At 40.9% G+C, this 26707-nt stretch overlaps 1 protein-coding gene across 3 annotated transcripts in view; it reads left to right on the forward strand.

Annotated features, from left to right (window-relative positions):
* SMYD3 (SET and MYND domain containing 3) overlaps positions 1 to 26707 on the forward strand; it is a 706268-nt gene that overhangs the window by 100627 nt on the left and 578934 nt on the right. The gene's annotated exons all lie outside the window — the stretch shown is intronic.

Consider the following 26707-nt stretch of genomic DNA (forward strand, 5'->3'; position numbering starts at 1 on the left):
TTCCCTTTCTCCTTTACCAAATGAATTTAGTGGGGAAAGCAAAAAAAAAAAAAAAAAAATCACTGTTGCCTTTAGGGCACTGGTAAAATCCCATTGCATCTGGGATTAGGGAATAGGATCAAACCTACCCATGGGTGGCGTGTTGGATCCAGAACCACAGCTGGGTGAGGGGAAGGTGCACTGAGGACATACCACTGAAACTTGAGAATTCAGTGACTAAGATTGATGCTTAATCAGAACAACAAAATCTCTATATTCCTACCTTCTGTTACCACTCTGGTCAGTGTCAAGTAACAACAGTGGAATACTGCTCTGCTGGAAGAGTGGTCAGACCGTGTGGACAGACCATCTTCGAGGCACAGCACAAACAGAGGACCTAAAGCTGAGAGTATAGCAGACATTGAGAGAAACCTTGGCAAATGTACCCTCCCTCTAAACACAAGTTACCAGTAGATGCATTTGAAGACTGTGTGCTGAGGGCAACCGTATCCGTAATAAACCTCAAACCCAGCCTGACTTCTGATGGGACTAACTCAAAACCCTACCCTAAAGGGATAGCAAAAGAAAAGACATGTCCATTCCTAGGCATAAAAATAATTATCTCAGGGCACCTGGGTGGTTCAGTTGGTTAAGCGTCCAACTCTTGATCTTGGCTCATGTCTTGATCTTGGGGTCATGGGCTCAAGCTTTACGTTGGGAGCTCCCACGCCCAGAGCGGAGCCACTTGAAAAAAAAATATTACCTCACTCCTTCCTCTTCTTCACAATATGTTCACCTTTCGCCAATCAGGAGGCCTACAAAAAGGCAGCAGAAATACCCACAATACTGTCAAGAGATAAAGCAATCAACAGAATCAGATTCAGATATGACACAAATGCTGGGACTATCTGATAGAGAATTTAAAATAACTATAATTTCTATATTGAAAGCTCTAATGAAAAAGGTAACAGCATGATAAATTAGATGGGTAGTTTTAGCAGAAAGATAGAAACTATAAGGAAGAATTAAATAAAAAGATTACAAGTGAGAAAAAGCAGAAATGAAGAGTATCTTTGGTTTGCATATGAGTAGTTCTGACAGAACCAAGGAAAGAATCAGTCAGCTTGAGAGTAGGTGAATAGAAATAACTGAAAAAGAGAAAAAAAGTCACTAAAGAAAAAAAGGGTAGGGAAAAAATGCAAAGCAGAACAGAGCGTCTCAGAGCTAGGGAACAATGCCAACATATCTAAACATAAGCACAGTTGGAGTACTGTAAACCACTGAAAAATTAAACTGGAAAAGGCAAAACCATAGGGAGGGAAACCAGTTCAGCGGTTTCCAGGGTTGGAGATGGGGAAGGGGTTGATTGCAAGGGGCAAAATGAGGAATTTTATTTTGGGGAATGAAGCTATTCTGTAAGGTGAGGTAGGTAGGAGTGCTGACAATACTGACTCCATCTCTGGCCCTCTGTCTTGTTCACCTTCTCTCAGTGACTTGTCTTCAGGCTGTGTTCCAGGGCCCCTGGGAGATTAACGTACATACCTTAGAAATGCCCTCCAAGGGGGCACCTGGGTGGCTCAGTCAGTTGAGTGTCCAACTTTGGCTCAGGTCATGATCTCACAGTTTATGAGTTCGAGCCCCGCATCAGTCTCTGTGCTGACAGCTCAGAGCCTGGAGCTTGCTTCGGATCTGTGTCTCCCTCTCTCTCTGCCCCTCCCCCGCTTGTGCGTGCATTCTCTCTCTCTCTCTCTCTCTCTCTCTCTCTCTCTCTCTCTGAAAAACAAAAATAACATTAAAAAAAGAAAAAAGAAATGCCCGCCAAGGCTGGGATGGAGGGAGGGTTGTTTTTGCCTCCCAAAAATCAGTTAGAGATAACTTAGTCTTTCCCCTTCCTGATACACAGCTGGTGCCGTAAGATCTAATTAAAGGTTAGCTGTCAGGTGGGTGCAAGCCCTTTGATCTCATTACAGTGCCCTCCTGTGTGTCCCCTAGCTCTGTAAAATCTGGGAACTAAGGTCTGGATTTTGCAAAGAATAATTGTGCAGCTGCTGTGGGTCATCCTGAGTCTGTTCCCCCAGTCAGGAAGTTACCCCCAAATAAAACTCTGTGTATCTGTATGGAGTGGCCTGTTTTATTTTCTGGTCTCAAAGTGCCTTCTCGGTTTGGTGGATACTTTACTGTCCCTACTTTGCCTTCCAACAAGTCTAAACATGATTCTATTTGTCAAAACCTCCAAGAGTGAATTTTACTCTATGTACAGGGGGCACCTGGGTGGCTCAGTGGGTTGAGCATCTGACTCATGGTATTGGCTCAGGTCATGATCTCATGGTTTGTGAGTTCGATACCCGCATCACGATTCATGAGTCTGAGCCCTGAGTGGGGCTGTGTGCTGACAGTGTGGAGTCTGCTTGGGGTTCTGTCTCTCCCTTTCTCTCCGCTCTTCCCCTGCTTGCACACGCACACTCTTTCAAAACAAAGAAATAAACTTAGAAAACCCAGGATGTGAAGGGAAACCCAAGTAAAATACAGACTATTAGTAATGAACCTGTGTTACAAATGACCAGCATAACTTCACTGAAGGGAGTGGGGGACTACTCCTAGAAAAGGATTAGCTTAATTAAGGTTGAGTATTGTTAGGCTAAAGACAAAAAAAGAGCTACATACAAGTACTGTACTCTGTTTAGTAAATTTGTTTTTCACAGAAGTATAGATTAGCAATTCTGAAACTGTTTACTAGGGTTGAAAAAATAGATACGGTAGTTAAAGAGAGCTGGAGAAATTAGAGAAAATCAGAGAAATTACAAATAAGGAAAGGTAATAGGTTAGAATGAACCCTGTGGTGTCAGATTGCAATCAGAGATATCAGTATGAATTCATTCTGAATATTTTAGCTATATATGTACATAGATACAGAAATAAATTATTCTCTATAAATAAAAAGTATAGTGTATGCATAGGTTAGTATACATACATATACTTCTGATCTCTGCTGACAGGCCCTAGAAGCAGAGATAGCCCAGGAAGCACACCTGGTCCCTATATCTTTTCTAAATACCATTCTCCAGTTAAAGGAACCAGGGTTCCTTGGAGAAAGTGGTCGATTCCATGGCTAGGTTAGAGATACACGAAATAGGCCTGGGACATCTTGTTTTGCTACAACTAAGGAAGGTCTTAAAAAAAGAATGGGACAGGGGCACCTGGGTGGCTCAGTCAGTCGGTTAAGTGTCCAACTTTGGCACAGGTCATGATCTCCCAGTTCATGAGTTTGAGCTCCTCATCAGGCTCTGAGCTGACAGTACAGAACCTGCTTGGGATTCTCTGAATTTGAGTAGAAACAGGATATTTGCAGAATCTCAGAGTATCTCTTCCAAGATCTTAATTACAAGTGAGAGTAACTTAATAGTGGATAAATCTGGTAGATACCAAGAGAGGAGAACATCACTTTTATGGTTTCTTGCCAAAATGCATAACCTCAATTAATTGTGAGAAAACATCAGATAGACCCCAAATATTTGATTATTAGTCCTCAAACGTATCAAGTCTCAAAGACAAGGACAGATTTAGGGATTGTCACAGATTGGAGAGACTAATGTATGTCCAAATGCATTGTAGAAGTTTGGTCAGAACAAGGATGTTAGTGGGAAAATTCACTTGGGTGAAATCTGAGTAGATTGCATCAGTGTTTATTTCTTAGTTTTGATAATTATGGTATGGTTAAGTAAGATGTTAATATTAGGGAAAGTGAAGAGCATAGGGAATTCTCTCTAGTATGCTTGTAACTTTTCTGTTTTCTGTCAGTTTACAATTATTTTATTTTAAAATTAAAAAGTTAAAGGGAAAACTTTTAAAAACTTTTTTTTTTTTTTTTTTACTTTTTTCTCTTCCTTTCCTCCTCCTCCTCCTCCTCCTCCTCCTCCTTCTGTGCTGCCTGCTGTTGGAGATAGTCTATAAAAACAAAGCTCCTACCCTCAGTTAATAGAAATTTAAATTTGTAAATTTTAGTTCACTTTAGGAAGTTTAAATTCCTTTTTTTAAAGATTTTAGTTTTTAAATATTTTTAATGGCTACACCCAACGTGGGGCCCGAACCTACACCCCCAAGATCAAAAGTCGCATGTTCTACCAGCTGAGCCAGCCCTGTGCCCCAAGGATGGTTAAACTCTTTTCCAATCCCCTACTATTATATAGTTTCACTAAACCAAGGAAAAAGATTTCATAAATTTCTCCTGAAATATTTTACTGCCTTCGCATTATCTTTCAAGTTGTGTGAAGGAAATTTGAACATGTAACTATTACTACAGGCTTCAAGTCTAAAAATTTTTAAAAACTTGATAGCTACTTCCAATTCTTTTTTTTTTTAACGTTTTTATTTATTTTTGGGACAGAGAGAGACAGAGCATGAACGGGGGAGGGGCAGAGAGAGAGGGAGACACAGAATCGGAAACAGGATCCAGGCTCTGAGCCATCAGCCCAGAGCCCGACGTGGGGCTCGAACTCCCGGACCACGAGATCGTGACCTGGCTGAAGTCGGACGCTTAACCGACTGCGCCACCCAGGCACCCCTCTCTCTCTCTTTTTCTTAAACCAGTTTTTTTTTTTTCCAACGTTTATTTATTTTTGGGACAGAGAGAGACAGAGCATGAACGGGGGAGGGGCAGAGAGAGAGGGAGACACAGAATCGGAAACAGGCTCCAGGCTCTGAGCCATCAGCCCAGAGCCCGACGCGGGGCTCGAACTCACGGACCGCGAGATCTTGACCTGGCTGAAGTCGGACGCTTAACCGACTGCGCCACCCAGGCGCCCGCTACTTCCAATTCTTAATTGCATTATTGATTCATGAAATGTTGGGTGACAACTGGTGACAGGTGCTGAGCTGGGACCTATGTTACAAAGATAATTAAGGTAGGTCTCTTCCCTGGACAAATTTGCAGTTATTTGGAGGTTGTTAGGAAAACAAACAAACCAAAAATCAAACTATAGTGAAGTTTACTAATCAGTGTGGTTTTACTGAGCATGTTTTCTCCAGTTTCCTTGTACCTTCTGCTTGAAATTGTTCTGTCATTTAGAATCTCAATTCCATTACTGCCCCCAAACCCCCATGATTAAAGCCACTTTGGAATTCTCAGTAGTTCCTGAAGTTTCCTAACACAGAGAAGGACACTAGTTCTTGTCCTGGCTGTAACTTACCTAGTATTCCAGTTACTCAGAATACTTCCTTGCTTAACACACTGCTTTTACCAAAGAAACTTTGGAGTATAAATAAAATGCCTTTACTTAAAATTCTGCTTCTCTGGGGTGCCTGGGTGGCTCAGTAGGTTGAGTGTCTTGATTTAGCTCAGGTCATGATACCAGAGTTGTAGGATTGAGCCCCCTGTCGGGCTCTGCACTGAGCATGGAGCCTATTTAAGATTCTCTCTCTCCCTCTCTCTCTCTTTGCCCCTCTCTCCTGTTCATGCTTTCTCTCTTTCTAAAAAAAAAAAAAAAAAAAAAAAAGGCAGGGGGCGCCTTGGTGGCTCAGTCAGTTGAGCATCCTACTCTTGATATCAGCTCAGGTTGTGAGCTCAAGGTTGTGAGATAAAGCCCCTACGTCAGGCTCCATGCTGTGTGTGGAGCCTGCTTGGGGTTCACTCTCTTTCTCCCTCTGCCCCTCTCCCCTGCTTGCACATACTCTCTCTCTAAAAATAAATAAATAAATAAACAATTAAAAAAATTCTGCTTCTCTGTTTTGTTTATCCCAAGGTCTATTCATGGAACAATAAAATAACTTAAGAAATCTTGGAACTTTCTTTGTAGAAAAAAGTATATATACACCTTTGCAATAATGTCAGATAATTAGATCTCATTGGAGCTTATCAGTTGACCCTAGGTTAAGAACCATGTTTTGGGGCAAAAGTGAAGTATCATTTTATCTTGCTACTTGGTTTGGTACTTATGCATTAGTAAATAATTTTGGTGGGGTGGTGACTATGATGACTCGAACAGTGAAAAGTTATATAAAAAAGCCCATGTTATGTTTTGTAATGGTGACTCTGAGGACATACAGCAGGATCATCTAACAGTAGCAGGCTGCCTTCAGAGTAGGAATGTGATTTAGAAAAGAGTCTGCCATCCAGTAAGCAGCCAAGAGCAAGCAAGTGATGCCCTTCTCTTTTTCCCCAGTGGGAGGAGCAAGGAGTAAAACTGAAGGGTGGTAGCCTTGGAGTCTTTCGCATCACTCTTGTGTCTCCCCATTCCATTCCTGACGTGTTCCATTTGCCCCACTGCTGTTGCTGTGATATTGGTCTCATTTGACGTTAAAGGCGAACCTTTTAGTTTTTAATGTTTCAGTGTCACGTTGTGCTGAATTCAGATTCCAGTTGCTTATGAAATAAATGGGTGCCATGTGGTGTTCTGCACAATCCATTTTCATATGTCTTATTTCATTTGATCTTATTTAAGTAAATGAGGTTTTGAAATATAACTGGGGCACACTGACATTTTATGGCATGGCTGAATTGTCTTGAGAGAAGAAGTATGTGTGAAACCTGAATTGGTATTTTTTTTTAATGTTTATTTATTTCTGAGAAAGAGTGCACGTGAGTGGAGGAGGGGCAGAGAGAGAAGGAGACAGAAGAACTGAAGTGGGATCTGTGCTGACAGCAGAGAGCCCAATGCAGGGCTTGAACTCAGGAACTGTGAGATCAGGACCTGAGCTGAAGTCGGATGCTTAACCGGCTGAGCCACCCAGGCACCCCTGAATTGGTATTTTATGAGTTGCTAATGGGATTATGGAAGAATGGTGTGAAATTTGTATAAAGTAACCTATGGAAAAGCCAGTAGGACTGCGGAAGATAAGGTTGTATGTTTTGGCAGTCACCTCTAACGCTAAATGCTAGTGATTACACCTTTGCCTATATAAAACCATAATGATTTACATTTTAAGATGGAGTTTTCATCTGTAGAAATAAATTACTTTATTATTAATGAATCCAGGACGAGAGAAATGTATGCTACAGTTGTAGCACATACATGGTTTACTTAATGATCAATAATGTCTTAGGTTCTATTATATGAAACTTTTTTTATTTAGATTTGAACTTGTAACATGCTTGAGCTAATTTGGAGCTTTGTTAGGCATAGATTGTGATTTTTTTTTTTTGCCTTTAGAGATGTTCTAAGAAAAATTCTGGAATAGTTGTTTCATTTTGTAGTGAAGTCTTACAGCATACTGAAAACTAAACCTGATGCAAAGAAGTGGTTTTTATTCTCAAGTGAACATGAATAGACTCATTAAAGAGAATCTCTTACTGTTTTTTGACTCTATGCAGAGTACATATTTTGAGTTTTTGATAAACTTTATTTCCTGGATGATCTCTCTCTTGCTGAGTGCCCTCTAATTAACTTTTTAAAAAGCGCCAAACAGTGCCACCTCCCCACCGCTTTAAAATCTTTTCGTGAGAACAAGGAGAATGATTAACTTTCTAATTGATGTATGGTGGCATAGCTATCTAAAATACTTTCATTAAAGCGACTTAATGTTTTAAAGATAGCCAAGTTAAACATGTAATCACTCTCCAGAGTAATTAAAATGAAAGAATGAATATAATTAGAAATTGTCTGTCTTTTTATAGGGTGTCACGTAACTGATAGTTCTGCTATGAATATGCAGTTGCTAATAAACGGTTCTGGTAGTTTCCTTGGAGAAACTGGTAGAGGAGTAGTATTGCAATACTTTTAGTCCAGTCTGAGTTCAGCAGAACTTTTACATCACTCTGTGTGGCATCTGCGGTTACTCAGTGAGGTCACAACATACGTGCCGATTGTACTGGCTTTTTTTTCCCCACAGTAGAGCCAGAAGTATGGGTTTTTAGGAACTGATTGATTTTCTTAAGTCAATTTTTGAGTTTTGTAATGGCTCCTATTATAAAAAATTAAGTTCTTTTTAAGAAAAGAGGGACTGAATAAAAATAAAGATTAAGACTGAAGTTTGGTTGCCTACAGTCAGCTAGAACAGACGGGCAGAATTGGTGAGTCATTTGTGTAGCAGATACACATAAATTTGCTCCTTTTAGCGGCCATGTGAAAAGCATAGCCCTTTGTACACACCTTTTTGTCAAATTTTTCTGAGCAGCCTTTGCCAGATTTTTGATTGGTTTTTCTTCAAAATTTAGCATTGTGATTAAAATAAAAGGTTAGTTTGATCAAAATAACAAGTTAGTTATGCTTGTTAAATTTGAAGGTCTTTTTATGTGTACTTTACAGCTTTTTTTCCCCTTTAGGATTAACATCTTGGAATTGGACCCAGCCCATCCTTTTCAGATACTGTTTTCCTTTCCTTCCATCTGATGACTTTCCCTGTCCATCTGGGTAACTTCAGCTCAGCTCAAGGCTAGTTTTTTCTGACCTCCCTGTGTGTACTCCACCCCTTTTCCTGCCACTCTGCTTAAACAGCTTGCAGCCTGGTCTTCAGCAACCAAAATCCCACGGGATAGGTTTTGCTTCTTACCTTTTTTCATCCTGCTGTAAAATTTGTCAGCATTGGCTTCTCTCTTTCATAAAACACTTTTTCTGCTCTCCTGATTTTCTTTCTACTAATGTGGCTGCTGCTGCTTATTCTTTGTGAGCTCCTCTTCTGCTCAGTCCACTAATGTTAAGTTCTTTAGGTTGTTTCTCTGGGCTCCTTTCTTAATTTTCTTTCTTTCTTTTTTTTTTTTTTAACGTTTTATTTATTTATTCATTTTGAGAGAGAGAGAGAGCGCAAGGGGAGGAACAGAGAGAGAGAGAGAGAGAGAGAGAGAGAGAGAGAATGAACAGGGGAGGGGCAGAGAAAGAGGGAGAGAGCCAATCCCAAGCAGGCTCCACACTGTTAGTGCAGAGCCTGAGGTGGGGCTCAAACTCACAAACAGTGAGATCAAGACCTGAAATGAAACCAAGAGTCGGATGCTTAACTGACTGAGCCACCGGCGCCCCCTCCTTTCTTTTCTTATGTGTCAGATCTTCTCAGGAAGATGTCTTTTATTCTGGAGCTTCAAATTCATGTGGGCCGGATGACTCCCAAATAAAAATTCTCAGCCCAGATCTTTCTGACTTCTATCTAGCTGGCTTCTTCTGGGTAGTTCAGTGAGTGAGAAAAATCGCTAAGATGCCACATAAACCCTTGAAACCCAGTGTTTCCAAATAACTCTTTAGTAGGGATTCCCTACCCCCTACCTCCTTTTCTGGTCCTGTCATTCTTCTGCTTGAAAATGTTCCGTGCCTCTTCATGCTGTCCACATGCTGTGGCCCTAACTGTATTTCCCGCTTCATTTCCCATTGTGCCATGTTTAACCTTGGCTTTAGTGAATCTGAAATGCTTGATTTGCTACCAGTGCGTCCTGAACCTGCCTATATCCGTGTTATTTTGCTTGCCTCGTGCCTTTCTCTCTGAAACAGATTCTCATCTCTTACAGATGCTAAGACAGTTCATTGCCAGCTTGCTACCGGAACTCTCCCCGATCTAGGGAAGCTGCATTCCTCTTTCTCTATATTTCTCTGTCCTTTTTGAAAACTCCTATGTTCCACTGAAACCCATTTAATGACATTACCTCATTCTGCTACTTGTATAATTTTGTACTTTCCTTATCTCTCCCACTAGTCTGCCAGATCCTTGAGGCTGGAGTTAAGACATCTTCCCTCATAGGACCCAAACATTGGGCCCGATGTAGGGTGGGCATTGCCCGACCTGATGTGGTAATTTGGTTGAGGGATTGGGGAGTGATATTTCTGACCACTCTTTCAGCCAGTGTTCATATTAAATTCTGGGCACACAGCAGGATTAGGTTCTGTACTACTTAGCCTGCATGTAGAGTCAGACTAGACTCGTGCCGGCTGTATGTGGGGAAGTGGTTGTGGGGCTTTAGAGCTCTGGCTGATAGCATTTACCATATTAACTGACTCTAAGATGAACATTTCCCCCCACACATCAACATTCCTGAAATTACAATGCATTTTAACGGCGGATGGTCTCTTACAGTGATAACTGACAATGTTGTATATACTATTTATGTTAGTATCTTTAGTAACATGTCATATGATCCATGGCATCTTAGATTTGATGAACTTTAGTAACTTAGTGTATGAGGTGACTTCCATTCATGGGGTTGTGTCACCCAAGAGTGTGATTGGTTGTAGTGGCCATTGTGGTTCTAGTCAACACTCTTTCCGGCCCTGACGCATAACACAATGGTTGTGCAGAGTGGGCACACTGGGCTCCCTTCACCCCGTGGTCCATGGTGGGTTCCTACTGGTAGAGGTAACTTAGGGCAGCCTCACCTCCTATCTACAGTGTTTGGTTCTGTGCTGAACAGTGCCTGTGTGTGTCTGATTAGAGTGAGACCAGGGCTTTTGTTCGGTGGGAAGAAGTACTTTCTCTCCTTTTCCATAAGAACAAGGTGGTAGTGTATAGCCCATGGAGCTGCTGGCAGCCATGATACCAGAAGGGAGTGAGCCTGAGCTTCTGGCTGGCTGTGGAAGAGGGCGGCACCAGCAGAAGCGGAGAGAACTGAGCTGCGGCCTGAAAGTCCGTGAAGAGGCAGCAGAGCGTTGGCATTAGAGGCCCAGCTCTGGACTGTTCTGCAAGTAACACCAACTTCTCTCAGTTTCCTGGTCTGGAAAAAGTATGGCCGGTGGGATATATGGAAATATGATTGCACTGTCAGAGTTAAGCTGTCAAATAATCATTATCTTACACTTCTAAAAGAAGTTTATTTATTTAAGTAATCTCTACACCCTACATAGGGCTCGAACTCACAACCCTGAGATCAAGAGTTGCATATGCTCCTCTTACTGAGCCAGCCAGGTGCCCCCAGCATCTTACTTTAATAGGAAAATACTAGTGGTGTTCCCACAAAGGTCAGAAACATTGTACTGGAGGTGTTAACAAATGCAGTTGACGAGAAAACAAGCGGAGGCGTCATCATTGGAACACTGTTTCCTGTTTGCGGTTGATGTGGCATTTTACTTGGAAAACTCTAGTGAATCACTGGTAAAACTGACTGAAAACAGTGACCTTAACGAGCATTATGCTCAGCGAAATAAGCCAGACATAAAAGACCAAGTAATTGTATGATTCCATTTGTATGAAATGTTCACAGTAGGCAAATCTATAGAGAGAAAGTAGATCTGTGGTTGTCCAGGACTGGGAGGTGGGGATGGGGAGTGACTTTGTATGGGCACAAGGTTTCTTTTTGGGATGAGGAAACTGTTCTACAATTAGATGGTAGTGAATTGTTGAATCACTGTATGGTGCACCTGAAACTGTATGTTAACTATACTGGAATTAAAATTTAAAAAGTTAGATTGTGGTGTTGGTTATACAACTCTATAAATAAACTGAGACCTGTCGAACTTACACTTAAAAGGAGTGAATTTTATGGTATGTAAATGATTTCTTATAAGGTCGTTGTTTTTTTTTTTTTTTTAGTTATTTTTTTTTTATTTTTATTTTTTTTTAAATTTTTTCTTTTCAACGTTTTTTATTTACTTTTGGAACAGAGAGAGACAGAGCATGAACGGGGGAGGGGCAGAGAGAGAGGGAGACACAGAATCTGAAACAGGCTCCAGGCTCTGAGCTGTCAGCACAGAGCCCGACGCGGGGCTCGAACTCACGGACCGCGAGATCGTGACCTGGCTGAAGTCGGACGCTTAACCGACTGCGCCACCCAGGCGCCCCATAGTTATTTTGAGAGAGAGAGAGAGAGAGCGAGCGCACACACATGAGCAGGGGAGGGTCAGAGAGAGAGATAGAGGGAGAGAGAGAATCCCAAGCAGGCTTTGCACTGTAAGTGAGGAACCTGACGTGGGTTTGATCCCACAAATGATGAGATCATAACCTGAACTGAAATCAAGAGTCAGACACTTAACCAACTGAGTCACCCAGGAGCCCCTATAAAATGTATTTTCTTAAGAAACTAACTTGAACAGTAAAACAATTCAATAGGGTATTAGGATATAAAATTAACATACAAAAACTGTAACCAGTTAGAACATAAAATGGAAGAGAAAACCCCATTTACAATTAAGGAACAAAAAAGGTAAAATACTCAGGAATTAAACTTCAAAAATGTGCAAAACTTGTTTGAAGAAAACATTAAAACACTCCTGAAAGGCTTAATGGTAAAACTGAACAGAACTAGAGTCCTTCCTTGTTCCAGGATACGACGACAACATCTGAGGTTGTAATCAAGGGCTTGGGTTCAGGGAGTCCATCCTCGGAAGCACCTGCGGGAGAGTGGGCTGCGGGCAAGGTGGGGGTAGTGAGACGGGACAGAATGACGCCCACACAAGGTGTGTTAATGAGCGGGCTGCCGCCTTGGCGGCTGGAGCTCAGTCCCACTGGGGACTTTTGTAAAGCTGCATAGAACCCACCTTAGAATTCTTTCATGAGGGCAAAGAAGCTGGGGTTTTATTCACCAACTCCTGTCCAGCTATGGTAGCTGGTTTCCCCCGAGATATAGTAGGAAGCCGTAAACATGTAAGGTTTGGTGAGTGTTCAGTAGATCGTCAGTTTATGTGACTGATCCAGGCCAGACTGAGGAGATGGACGCACCAGGTGGCCTTTGTAGTCTCTTCAGTGTCATATCTCCAGGACCTGCAGAGCTGTGGTCTTCTCTGAATGGGACTGGAAAGGAGTCAGGGAGCAGTTTTGCATTTTTTTGTGCTTGCAAGAGACAGTGGGCTTCTCCACACCTGCTCTGTCTTTGCCTGCTCGGAAGTCTAGACCAGCTCTTCAAAAAGGAGCTGGGCCGGGTTTTACGTGGGGTCTGGAGTTCTTGCTGATTAAATTTAGTCAAATAGGGTAGGTACATTGTAACATTGACAAGCCAATTACTGATTTTTAAAAAGCAAGAAAATGTTTTTGTTTCATTAGGCTCTGCCAACATGAATTCTAATATATTTGGTACTCGATTGTTATTATTACTGTCTAAAATAAGGAAAGCATACTTGCATCTTTGTGAACAATATTAATGTGGCAACTTTTTTTAAAATTTAGTGTTTGATTTTAATTCCAGTATAGTCAACCTACAATGTTATGTTAGTTTCAGGTGTACAATATAGTGATTCAACAGCTTTGCAGTTTGCTCAGTGCTCATCATGGTAAGTGTACTGATATGGCAACTTTTTGAATGTTGATCAAGAAATGATATGGTGTATATGATATACATAATGGTTCTATGAATCAAAGATTCAGGACTTTGCAAATAACTATTTTAATTCATTATTTTACTTGGCTTTCTTCTTACTGATCCCCAACTACTATTTTTATTTGATGATGCCTAGTATTTCTTTTTTAAGTTTCTTTCTTTCTTTCTTTCTTTCTTTCTTTCTTTCTTTCTTTCTTTCTTTCTTTCTTCCTTCCTTCCTTCCTTCCTTCCTTCCTTCCTTTCCTTCCTTCCTCCCTCCCTCCCTCCCTCCCTTCCTTCACAGATCCCGAGTGGGGCAGGGACAGAGAGAGAGGGAGAGAGAATCTCAAGAAGGCTCCATGCTGTCGGTGCTGAGTCTGATGCAGGGCTCGAACCGAAAAGTCATGATTTGAGCCGAAACCAAGAGTCCGATGCTTAACTGACTGAACTACCCAGGTGTCCCCTTCCCTACCTCATTTAAATAACCTAAGTGTGTACCTGCTCCAGGTTTTTGAATTTATTGTTCCATCTTTGGGGATGTTGGTTTGCAACCCTCACGGGAACTTCCCAGGTGAAATCTGAAATGAAATTGGCCCCTGCATGCGGAGGGCAGGGAGAGGTGGAGGAGAGAGGAAGGCCACTCCAGGTTTGTAGGTGGCGGTTTTAGTAAGCAAAGGGAACTTACATAAAAGGCTTGTCTTTAGTGGCAGGCAGCAAGATGAATGGATCTCCCCAACCTCCTATTAAATCTTAAAAGTTAAAATTTTTTTTATTTTTTAATTTGAGAGAGTACGAGCAGAGGAGAGGGGCACAGGGAGTGACAGAATCTTAAGCATGCTCCATGCTGAGTGTGGAGTGTGACATGGGGCTTGATTCCGTGACCCTGGGATCGTGACCTGAGCCAAAATCAAAAGTCGGATGTTCAACCAACTGAACTACCCAGGTGCCCCACATCTTAAAAGTTTAAAAGGCGGCCTTGACTGGGTTCAGTCACATATATTGTGCAGGTGTTCTCAACACCATATCACCATCTCAAGGCTGTGTCCTTGAAGCATCCTCTAAGAGAGGAACCCATGTTCCAAGAACAGGGGATGGGGGTAAGGAGCCTCCGAGTTCCTAGGTTCAGCTCATGGTTCAGTTGGAGGTCACATCTTTTTGATGATGTTCCTCAATGGGGACCACTCTTCTTTTCAGATATTCTTATGACTCAGGTTCTCACCTCAAATAGGTCACCTTATGCAAAAGGCATTCCGAGGCTACTCTGTATATAATATCTTCCACTCTGAACTCATTGTCCCTGTGACCCTACTTTTTTAATGCTGACTACTGTGGGACATATTTTGTGTTGATTTGTTCATTGTCTTGTTTCTTCTGTTGCATTTTAGATACAACAAGGGAGGGAGTTAATTTTGTCCTTATCTTCTAGAACAGTACCTGTCCCACAATATGGATTCAGTAATATTTGTTGAATGAATGAGTGAATGAATGAATGAAAGACTTCAGTTCATTAAGGAAGTGATTGATGGTATAAATTTTAGGATTTAAAAAAAGCTACTTCTATTCTTAAAATTACATTAAATATAAGGTATTTATGAGTTCATTGCATGGAAATCTTATAGCCTGTGTTACTCATTCTGCAGCTGACCATGAACAGATTAAACTCTAACCCTGATAAATAAAGAAAAGGGTTGAAGGGAGTCCCTTCCAACTATCTTATGTGTGTGTGTGTGTGTGTGTGTGTGTGTGTGTGTGTGTGCGTGTGTGTGTCCACTTATTTATTCTAAACAGGTTTTTAATGAGGTCTTCTTTAGTCTGCTCTGCAAAAGTCCATTATAATCAGGTTAAATATCCAGTAGGGAGATTAATCCTGCCATTTTCCTGTGCAGATAACCTTTGCTGGTTTTCGGTTGCCCTAGAATTCTTTGATCTTTGGTCTGTCATCAAAAGGCCTTCACAGCATCATTCTGTCTTATCTCCAGTATTCTTTATTGCCATCCCTTCATGTGTTTCCTACTCTCTATCCCATATATTCTACATTTTTTTCCTTTAGTTGTTCCTTCTATTAGGAATTCCTGCCTCCTTTTCCTGTTTATCAAAATCTTACGTGTCTTTCATGTCTCATATCAAATGCTATCTTCTTCAGGACATCTTTCCCAATGCTCAGAATTAAATGACACTGTTTCTCAATCTCCTACTTTTTCCTTTGGAGGAGCATTGGCCGCTCCCCCAGTGTTGTGTTCTGTTTCTCGCCTTGCACCTGATCACTGAGGCTTTGCATTTGACCTTTCCTTTTCCTGAGTGGCTGCCCTGGCTGTAGGCCTTTACGAGCTCCTTTTTAGACTTAAAAATCTCTTTTCTGTATTATTCCTTTTAATCATCCTCTGTTATTTTCAGATACCTCTACGGTTTTTTACGATTATTTTTACTTTTTTTTTTGTTTAGCATTTTAAGTCCTGTACGACTGCCTTTAATACAGACCTTGCAGCTGTAGGACTTTCAGTAAAATAGAATCACATTGGGACTTCAGTTTTAAGGTCATCTTGGTTTTTTCTCCCATTTCTCTCATGGATTTGAAGGTTGCCTTTTCGATTTTATCACTTTATGACATTTTATCGCCTTTAGTGTTTTTATACAAAGGGCCTCTCTTGATATCCTTTTGTTCAAGTTCTTTTGATAACTTTTACTGGTTTTCAGCTGTCAGTAAAGGAATCTTTCAATAAGAAAAGGAATTCATCAAGCCGTTTACTATTCTTCATTGTAAGGTAAATAAAAATGTACGTCTGTTTTAGCTTTGTTAGTTTTGTTTGCTTAATAAAGTAAAATATTGAATATAATCTGGATGTAAAGAAGCTTTTTATTATAAATAGTGATTTAGATTACTCCTCGTCAGGTAATGATGCAGAGGTGACCCTTGTCTGTCACATATAACAGTGTAAACATTGGAGAAGAATGGATATTTGAATTTAGAGTTTATTTCAGTGTAGGGTATTATACTTTTGCAAGACTGTGTCCTGTTTTTTTTAAGTTTATTTATTTAATTTTGAGAGAGCAAGAGTGGGGGAGGGGCTGAGAGAGAGGCGGAGAGAGATAATCCCAAGCAGGCTCCGCATCGTCAGTGCAGAGTCTGATACGGGGCTCAAACCCAGAAACCATGAGATCATGACCTGAGCTGAAATCAAGAGTTGGACACAACTGACTGAGCCACCCAGGTGCCCCAAGACCATGTCTTAATAAGTAATAACTGGACTGTCTTAAAAAAGAAAAAAAAAGATCTGCCATATAAAAATAGGCATACTCCAAAACCTAGACAAAGAAAATGATAAAGTTTATCAATTTCTGCATTCCTACCAAATATGGCTTTTTGTCTTTCCAGTTAATCATTTTTCTTGTTCTCCATGACAGCTTATCTTACCTAATGTATGCTACAATTTCAGTGGGTTCTACCTTTCCTGTTAATATTTCCATTTCGGTACTCTTTCTGGAGACTTATTACCTGTAAAGCTTTCTGTTAGTGGGAATTTGATACGTCAGAGTAAATTGAGCTGCTGAGACTTTTAGCTCCCTGGGAAATACTGCCACGTATGTGAGTATCTCCTCTGCCCATTCATAAGACCAGCTTGGATTGGGTCATGGATTCTTGGAAATAAAACTATAATTCTTCACATATCCTTTCCAACCTGTTAAATTATTTATAAATAAACCTTAGATGATGGTGATTCCAAATTGACTGTAGCCTGAATGATCACTGACCACAGTGCACTGTAGGAAGTAGGTGCTTAGTACACATTTATTGCATGTTCACTGTGCCTGTGATGGTTTTGTTCATTTCTGGTCCCAAACTTAAAGAGCAGTATCTTGCATTCTGGAGTCAGAGTTTCTGTTTGTTGTACTTTCTGAGAAATTTCTTCAACTTTATCTTCTAACCTTTTTATTGAGTAGTTCATATGTTAGTTTCTTATTGCTGTTACAACAAATTTCCACAGATATGTGAGCTTAAGCCACCGTACATCTATTAATTGACAGTTTGGGGGTTCAGCAGTGGCACTCACTGAGCTGAAATCAGTTGTCAGCAGATTGCATTCATTCTCGAGGTTCTAAGGAGAAGCTGCTTCCTTGCCCTTTGTACCTTTTCGAGGCTGCTTGCATTTCTTGGCTTGAAGTCCCTTCCCCCATCTTCAAAGTTAACCGTGTAGGATCTTGAAATCTCTGACACTGGTCTTCTTCCTCCTTCACTCTTTGAACGACCCTTGTGATTACAGTAGGCCCATGGGGGTAATCCAGGAACAATCTCCTTATTTTAAGGTCAGGTAATTAGTAACTTAATTCCATCTTCATTTTTCATTCCTTTTGCCATGTGGCATATTCAAAGATTCCAGGACTGGGATGTGGAGGGCATCTTTGGGTGGCTGCTTTTCCACCTACTACAGTTCATTTCTGCTCTTGGGCTTTAATTTCCCAGAATCTCGGTTTTTTCAATTTTTTAAAACTGAGATTGCAGTAACTTTTCCCTAAGGATAATGACAGGGTGGTTTTTTCTTGTTTTGTTTTTAGTCGTCTTCTTGCAACAAAGACTGTTGAGTGGAGGGCTTTACTCAATAGAAGTACATTATTTTAAGGTTTTTTTTGGTAGCAACATTTGAAAGAAATAGGTTAAATTAATTTTAGTAAAATACTTTAACCTAAAATATCAAAGATATTATTTGCAACTTATAATCAGCATAACAATTATTGAGATGTTTTACTTTTTCTTACTAAGTTTAAACACTGCCCATCAGAGAGCAACAGTATACAGACACAGCAGCCAAAAAAAATGAGCCTTTTCCAAATCTTCTAAACATAACTGAATATATTATGATTTAGTAACTTTAACACATAATCTGATTTTTTTGAAGTTTGTTTATTTTGAAAGAAAGATAGAAAGCATGAGCTAGAGAGGGGCAGAGAGAGAGGGAGACAGAGAATCCTAAGCAGGTTCCACGCTGTCAGCGCAGAGCCTGATGCAGGGCTTGATATCATGAACCATGAGCCGAAATCAAGAGTCGGATGGCCAACTGACTGAACCACCCAGGTGCCCTCATGATCTGAATTTTTGTATGGAATGCTTATACAACTACAGGATAGCCTTGACTTTGAACTTTGTTTTAAAATGATTAAAAAAATGCTTTACTCTTATTTGCATATGGATTTGGTATATAATATTACAAATTGTTTATGAGAAGAGCAGTATTAATGACTAACAACAATATGTTTTCTATAATAAGTGATTTCTGTTTAAATCCTTATTGACTACTACTATTATTACTATGTGTTAAAATATAAGTAACTGATGATATGACAGGATTCGTGGGAGAAAAACGTGGTTTAAGTTTTAGAGGCCTGGTATCAGGCCGTGGAATAAGCCGTGAATAAATATTTCTCAAGTGAATGAACCCTAAAATATAAACACATATCTTTTTATCCTTACAGACCATCTTAACTCAAACTGTCTATCTTGTAACGCTGAGGAGCCACAGTCTGCTGTGTGGCTGCCATATTGGATGATGCAGGGCGAGGTTGATCTGGGGCAAGCCTGGCTGGTGGATCTGGGGCTGGTCAGCTGTCCCAGAAGGGCACAAAAGTGCCTTCCCGTCTTGTCTTCTGCTGTGGGAGTGCAGGCCTGTCTGCTATGGTTGTGGGATTCAGGTGCAGGGAGGGTGGGAGCTCAGGATGGACTCTCACTTACTCTCCCTGTTTTCAGCCTGCCCCCTGCCTGATGCCCCTCTCCCCTCAATGTTTGGGTTGAGGGTCAGTTCTGCCTCTGCAGCCTCAGGGTTGCTCTGGGGCCCAGTTCTTTGTTCTTCCTCCAGCAGCTCTTCAGCCTTCTTTGAAGGTTCTTTTAACATTCCTCCCCAACCCCCCTCACTTTAATAGGTTCCGGGTGCTTTTCTTCGTAGTTTCTGTTTAGATTTCAGGATTTGCCGCCCCCCCTCTAAATGAGTCTTTTAAACTCAGCTTCCACAATTATTATCTGTTAATCTTGCCCATTTTTTAACATGTCTGTTTATGCACATTTCCCCTCCTTCCCTTAAAAAAATTTTTTTTTTTTGGTTATTTTATCAGAACTGTGACAGAGATGAAGTAGATGCAGGTATTCACTGGGCCACTTTCCCTGGAAACTGCTGTGCATGTCTCTCCTTGCAGTCTGTGCCAAGCAGAACTCCTCTAGAACTTGGGGGTCAACGTTTTCTCAGCCCCGGGCCCTGACCCCTTATCTTCTTACTGAGTCCCTCTTGGGTCCAGACTCTACTGGTTCAGGGATGGGTGTGACCCAGTGTTTGTGTTTCAGGTCTCTGAGGCGGCAGCAAGAGGAAGAAGCTGTGGCCTTTTTCCCCCTGCGCGTTTGGTCCTGGTTCCTCAGCATCACGGGTCCCATTTTCTTTTTCTTCCCCTTTTCGTTCTTTTAAGACTTCAATTCTCAAAGCTTCATCTAAGTCTCCTGCTCTGGGTGAGCCACCTCCTCTCCCAAGTCACAGTGTCTCCAAAGCTGTTCGCTTTTAGATTCCTCTGTCCCTTTGACCTGCGCCCTTGGTCTTCCCCACCACGCACACCCCTGAGGCATGCTACACACAGCTCACTTGTGGGCAGAGGGTACATCTTGGGTTAGGAAAGACCTGGTCCTCTGTCTGTGAAATCAGTTACTGTGTTCATTCCAGCATTGAAGAAAACTTGTAAATTTTCATCCCAACATCTTGTTTTTTTAAATTGAGGTAAAATACACATAACAGAGTTTGCCATTTCAAGCGTTTTAAAGTCCAAATTCACTGGCTTTAATCACATTCACAGTGTTGTGCAATCATCACCACTATCTATTTTCACAATTTTTTATCCCCCCAAACAAAAGTTCTGTAACCATTAAGCAGTGGGTCCCCATTTCCTTAACCCCACTGGCCCCTGGTAACCTTTAAATCTACTTTCTGTTATTTCTGCATTTGCCTGCTCTAGATTTCCTATAAGTGGAATCATACCGTATTTGTCCTTGTGTGCCTGACTCATTTCACTTAATCTGATGTTTTCAAGCTTCACCCATGTTGTGGATTGTATCAGAACTTCATTTATTAGTTTTTGACTTTGGATGGCCATACTCATTTTCTCTTGAAACGTTTGTGTGGTTTCAATGCAAAGATAAATTTTTTAATTTTTCTCTTTTCTTTCATATCATATGACCTTAGTAACAACAGCTTTTTAATTTTTTTTTTTTTTTTTTTTTTTTACTTCTCCCAGTGGATACTATTATAATTGTGGGCTTGTTGATTCATGCTGATGAATAGTAATTTCTTGCAAGTTATCCTGGCATGTAGGATTCATTTTTCATGTGATCTGCATAAAAATAGTGGTGATGAATATTAATCAAGTGAGAATGCAGATTTGAGCGCTAAGCTTCAAAAAAAGCTTAATTAGAATACACGAGTCACATTAGCCATCCATCAGTAGGGAAAGTATGTTCTACTCGTTTTGTTGCTTGAAACTTTCTTCTTGTTTGAACCTATAAACTGATAGGTGTCACTGTATGGGTAAGAAATTGGGGGTGGGGTGGGGTGGCATACAGTTGCTGTGCTCAAATGAAGTTCTCAGGGTGGCTCATTATTATCAGTAACTTATTTTGTACCAAAATTAAAATTGTTTTTCCCAGGGCCAGAAATACGGATTTATTCAGCCAGTCAAACCGGGTTTCCTTGTTGAAAAGCGTGTCTGTGAAGGTGCTGTGCTGGGTGCCACAGAGGACCCACAAGTAGTACAAGTCCCAGGAACTTGGCTCTAGTGAACTGACCTGTGGGGAGCTTTTACCTGAATGGATGCCATTCAAGACATAAATCTATTTATCATAAACATGTAGAGAGTTAAAGAACAGCACAGAATTAAACAGTTCATCCAGATCACAGTAAAAGTGATATCAAAGGATGAGTAATAATAACTAAGTGAACTGTGTAGACCAGTCTTGTTCAATAATTTTATTTTAAGTAGAGGAATGCAACCCCCACTTTCTTCCGAACGAAATCGTAAACTAAACCCAAATATGTAAGGGGGGGAAAAACGACTTTATTGCTAGAAGGTAGGGTTCCAGACCAGTTCTACCAACAGCTAATAACCTGGGACTTCTTAGCCTAATTCTAGTTCAATTTCCTTATTCGCAAATGGCATTCATACTGGGATTGTTGTAAGGACTAAAAATGGAGCATGGAAAGCATTTAAAACTGGAACATTCTGAGTACGTAGTACATTACACCTGTTAATATCATTGCATTCTAAGAGGAGAAGTGGATGTCAAAAACCTGACTCCAGTATTTCAGGTATGGTTTGCCTAATCCAGATATATTTTTTCATTTATACCGGTGTATATATCTGCGAATATATATGTATGAATATGTGTGAGACTAGGTATGTATGTGTTCTGTCTACATGTATATTATGGAGGTAAAATATGAAATAGACACCTTCAGAATGGTGGCAGTGGTAACTGTCTACATTATAAATCTCCCTGTTTTTCTAGCAAACTTGTACTAAACTTGAACCTGTGTGGAGAAGAGAATCGTTTTCTTCTTATCTGGATTGTTCTCTGTGTCCCACATGGCTGAGTTAGAATAGCTGATTCTTGCTTCAGGGTTTTGTTCACTTATCAGAGAACATTTTTAATGTCATTTAAAAATTGATTTACTTAGAATCTTTTGCTTTTCTCTGATACATTAATATATCCTTCACATTTCTCACTGCTGCCTTTGCTTGTAAATAACTGTATGATACCTCAGCCTGTCTGTCTCTCTAGTTTGTATTTTCTAGCCCCTTCTCTCTGCCTGCTCTAGGGAGAGAAGGGGCCTGGAGTCCCAGGAGAAAAGTGGATTTCCAACTGGGCAGATATAGGGAGACGTTACTGTGTTGCAACATTAACTATCACCCCTCCCCTCCTACCCCAAAATAGCAATTATAGGCAATTATTCTGAAATCACTTCATGTTCAGTATTTACATTAGCACATCAAAAGAGGATATTTAAGTCTTAAGGTTAATGGCTATGTTTTTTAAGAGTTTTAATCATTTGTGGACTAAAAAAAAAATCCTACTTTGATTTGCTAATACATCCTTATGAAGACAGCTACTATTAAATAAACAAGCCATTGTGCTGGGAGTAGAACTCTTTGCTGATGAAAATTAGCTATTTACTAGATTTTGCCTAGTGAGTTTTAGTCATGGCAGAGTATGGCCCAGTGATTTGGAGTATAGATTCTGGAATCTGACTGCCTGGTTTTGAATATAAGCTGCAGTATTTACTGTGTGTGTTTGGGCAACCTAATTTATTTTCTCTAATCTTAGTTTTCTCATTTGTAAAATGGGGTAAATTTGGTACCTACCTCATTGGGTGAGGATGAAGAGTAAATGAGATACTTAGCACAGCTCCTGGTATGTTGCTGTCACAACTTACAACAGTCATTGTCGAGAGGCAGCGTGGTGTCATAGAGTTACACATACATGGTTTGCCATTCTAGTGCGGGTGGGTGACATGGAAGTGTCTTTATTCATGACCTTGAGCAAACTGTCCAGCCTCTCTGTATTGCTATCTTCCATCTTTCAGTAGTCGGTAACCTTTCTTTTCAGGTAATTGGGAAGATGCCATACGAAGCAAAATTTAAAAATCACCAGTGTAGTATTCTCTTGTTCCTTTCTTTCTAGTTCTTAGTCCAGTTTAGGAGTGCTGCAAATTCAGAAAACCTTTCAATTCCCGGGGTGGGGGGGAGGGAGGGGAACTAGCTAATATTCTTTTGTAACAATTGGTAAGTGGTTGTCATTCAGTGTGTTTGGTTTAATTTTATTGGACTCTGTTCTTTTAAACCCTGCCCTACTTTTTGGCTGAATTACAGGAAACAAATAGAAGGCATTGAAAAGAGATCAAGTCTTTCAGAACTTTAAGGTTTGATAGCTGAAGAAGAGTTAGCAAATAAAAGAATAGGTAGTTGCCCCCAATGTTTATAGCAGCACTATCAACAATAGCCAAAGTATGGAAAGAGCCCAAATGTCTATCGATGGATGAATGGATAAAGAAGATGTGGTATATATGTATACAGTGGAGTATTACTCAGCAATCAAAAAGAATGAAATCTTGCCATTCGCAACTACGTGGATGGAACTAGAGGGTATTATGCTAAGCGAAATTAGTCAGAGAAAGACAAATATCATATGACCTCACTCATATGAAAACTTTAAGATACAAAACAGATGAGCATAAGGGAAGGGAAAAGAATAATATAAAAACAGGGAGGGGGACAAAACAGAAGAGACTCATAAATATGGAGAACAAACTGAGGGTTACGGGAGGGGCGGTGGGAGGGGGGATGGGCTAAATGGGTAAGGGGCATTAAGGAATCTACTCCTGAAATCATTGTTTCACTATATGCTAGCTAACTTGGATAAAAAAAAAAAAAAAAGGCAGTTGCAGTTTTATTGTCACTGGAAGCTAATAGGGTAAGAAATGGGAGATAGGTACCCAGTTCAGGGAAGTGAGTTTGGCAATCCCGTGTTCTGACTTGGATTCACTAACGGCAATGTGAGCAACATTAGGAAACTATCTTCAAGCTGGGAGAGTGCTGTAGGAACTACCCAAGGGGTTGTGAAAGGCCTTGTTACTTACTGGATGGGTAGAGGTGCCAGCAGTTCAGGCTGATCCGATGATGGTCAGTTGAAGGTCATGGGCCCACCCTGCCGCCTCTTGGAGGGCTGTACTGTGAATGGTAGTTAACTCAAACCAATCTGACTCAGCCAGTGGGCCAGTGATAATAGAAAGAGCAGAGATGGTAGCGTGTGTTCCTCAAAAGATTTGCTTCAAGGGAGAGATTAGAATAAGGAGGGGCCAGAACTCTACTATGGAGAACTCAGGAGTTTCATTGCCACTCTTTTTAAAAAAAAATGTTTTTTCATGTTTTTATTTATTTTTGAGAGAGAGAGAGTGAAAGTGTGTGTGTGTGTGTGTGTGTGTGTGTGTGTGTGTATGTGTGAGTGAGCGAGTGAGCAGGGGAGGGGCAGAGGGAGAAGGAGACACAGCATCCGAAGCAGGCTCCGGGCTCCGAGCTGTCAGCACAGAGCCCGACGCGGGGCTCGAACCCAGGAACCATGAGATCATGACCTGAGCCGAAGTCAGAAGCTTCACCGACTGAGCCACCCAGGCACCCCTCATTGCCACTCTTTTTATCAATACTCCTGGGCAGTCAGAAAGCTGGTGTTGGGGACATGAAGCTCTGTTTTTACTGTATAGTAAAATATTGATAGGAAATAGCAAGGTATCACATGCTTTCATTCTGTGGACCACAGAGCATCAACCCTGGCAGGCACAGTGTCCCCCTTTTATAAACATGTATTTTGTTTTTGTTTTTGTCCCCCCTCCTCCCACTACTTCTCAGAGTTCTTCCTGACCGTGAAGTTCAGGACAGAAAATCACAATTACCTTCAAGTCATAGGGACAGTTCTTGACCAGGGCTAGCTTCATGGGCATGTGAAGGGCCCCAGGCTTACAAGAATCCCACACTTGGTTTAATGCTCTACACTTTTCGAGCAAGGCACTTTATTTCTGCATATACAGATCTTGTATACAAAGCTGTGAAGCATTTTTAACATAAGAAAACAACAAGTTCCTCATCTTACTGCACTCTTACCAGTGATAAATGAATCAAAGGAATTTAGGGCTGGAAACAGTAGGCTGAGGTTAAATGAGCCCAGCGTTTAATAGAAATTTTAAGTGTTCAGTGTCACTACATATCAGGGGTACCTTCTCTAGGATATCATATTCTTCTTTCTGTTTGCGTTGATCAGAGTATTTTGAGATAGTAAAATGTGGTTGGCAAGGTATTTCAAACCAAGTAAACGTGGAGATACATAGAGGTTGCTACAGAGTGTTTGATTTTTTGCTGTTGCATTGAGAAGGTCAGGTGCAAACCAGGATGTTGGATGACAGCGTATCTGTTCATACTGGGGCCGGTGCCAGCCCTACACACAGTGTGAAGACCACGAGGTTCACAGAATCACTGCCTCTTTCAATATCCCTTTGTCCTTTTCTCTCTCTCTTTTTTTTTAAGTTTATTCATTTATTTTGCGAGAGAGAGTGAGAGAAAGTGAGCATGAACAGGGAACCAGAGCATAGAGAGAGGGAGAGGGAGGGAATTCCAAGCAGGCTCTGCATTGTTAGCATGGAGCCTAATGTGGGGCTCGAACTCATGAACTGTGAGATCACGACCTGAGCTGAAATGAAGAGGCGTGGGCTTAAACGACTGAGCCACCCAGGCGCCCCTCTCCCTTTATCCTGTTTGTAAACATGTGTTTTGAGACAGACAGACACACACACACACACACACACACACACACACACACACACACAAAATCCCAAAGAAAACATCTTAGCTAATAGAACTACTTACTTATGCACACAGTTTCAAAATATCAATATGATGCCCTAATGGTAACATAAAGAAGAAATAAATGGAAAGTTATCATAAAATAGTATATGCTACCACATATAAATGTTTAGGCACTAATAGAATTCATGCTGAATTACTGAAACTACAGCTCTTAAGGGCACTCATAGAAGTGAGCTGTTGGTGATTCAAATAGCATGACGTTATCATCTGAAATGATGAACAACTCTTGGTAAAGTTTTGGACCAAAAAAAGTACCAGTTTCCTTCCGGTTACCTAAATAGATGCAGCAGTAGAAAATGTACCATCTATCAACTATACTAAACCAATATAAGGATTACTTCTGCCTGTATGTAAAAAGGGATTTGGTTTTAGACTTAAATGTCCTAGTTGGATCTTTGAAAGCTATGTGGGACTGTGGCGTATATTGTAGGATGTAAACACCCTCGTCTGTTCCAGAGTGCGTACCTGTGGTGCCACCCCGTCAGTGGGGAAAGCAGACTACGCTCACCACCCTCACAAGTCTCTACCAACTCTGGGGGGCCAGATGAGAAGCAGGGCTTGATTCCATCTACATTTGCCAGGGGATTTCAGAAAACAGGACAGTGGTTACTGCTGTGCTCACATCCTCTTCTCAGTCGCTGCCGACCCTGTTGCATAAACTGTTTCTGATACTCTTACATAACAAATAGCTTGGAAATGTTTTGTTTGCTTTGGAAGGGAGAGTCCTCATGTAGAGACAATAGTGCCTAATGGCAACGAGCCACCACTCTGGATCCAGCCGGCCTGCATTCCAGTCCAGTCGCTGGCACCTACTAGCTGTAGGATCTCCCACGAGTTACTTAACCTCTCAGTGTCTCAGTTTTTCTCACCTGAAAATGGGTACGTACATCATTACCTACCTTGTGGAATCATCGTGAGGATTTTAGTAAGTTGCTTCGTGTCATGTGCTTTGAATAGTTCTTGACACAGCACTGTGCACACAGTGTGTAGAAGAGAGACTTGTATAGTAAAAAGACAAGGACAGGGTTTTTAAATTTTTTTTTTTTTTTTTTTTTTTTTTTTTAAGTAGGCTTCATGCCCTGTTCAAGCCCAGTGCAGGGCTTGGACTCATGACCCCAAGATCAAGACTTCAACTGAGATCAAGGGAAGTACACTTAA

Source organism: Prionailurus viverrinus, chromosome F1 (genome assembly GCF_022837055.1).
Source record: "Prionailurus viverrinus isolate Anna chromosome F1, UM_Priviv_1.0, whole genome shotgun sequence".
In the NCBI taxonomy this organism is placed as follows: Eukaryota; Metazoa; Chordata; class Mammalia; order Carnivora; family Felidae; genus Prionailurus; species Prionailurus viverrinus.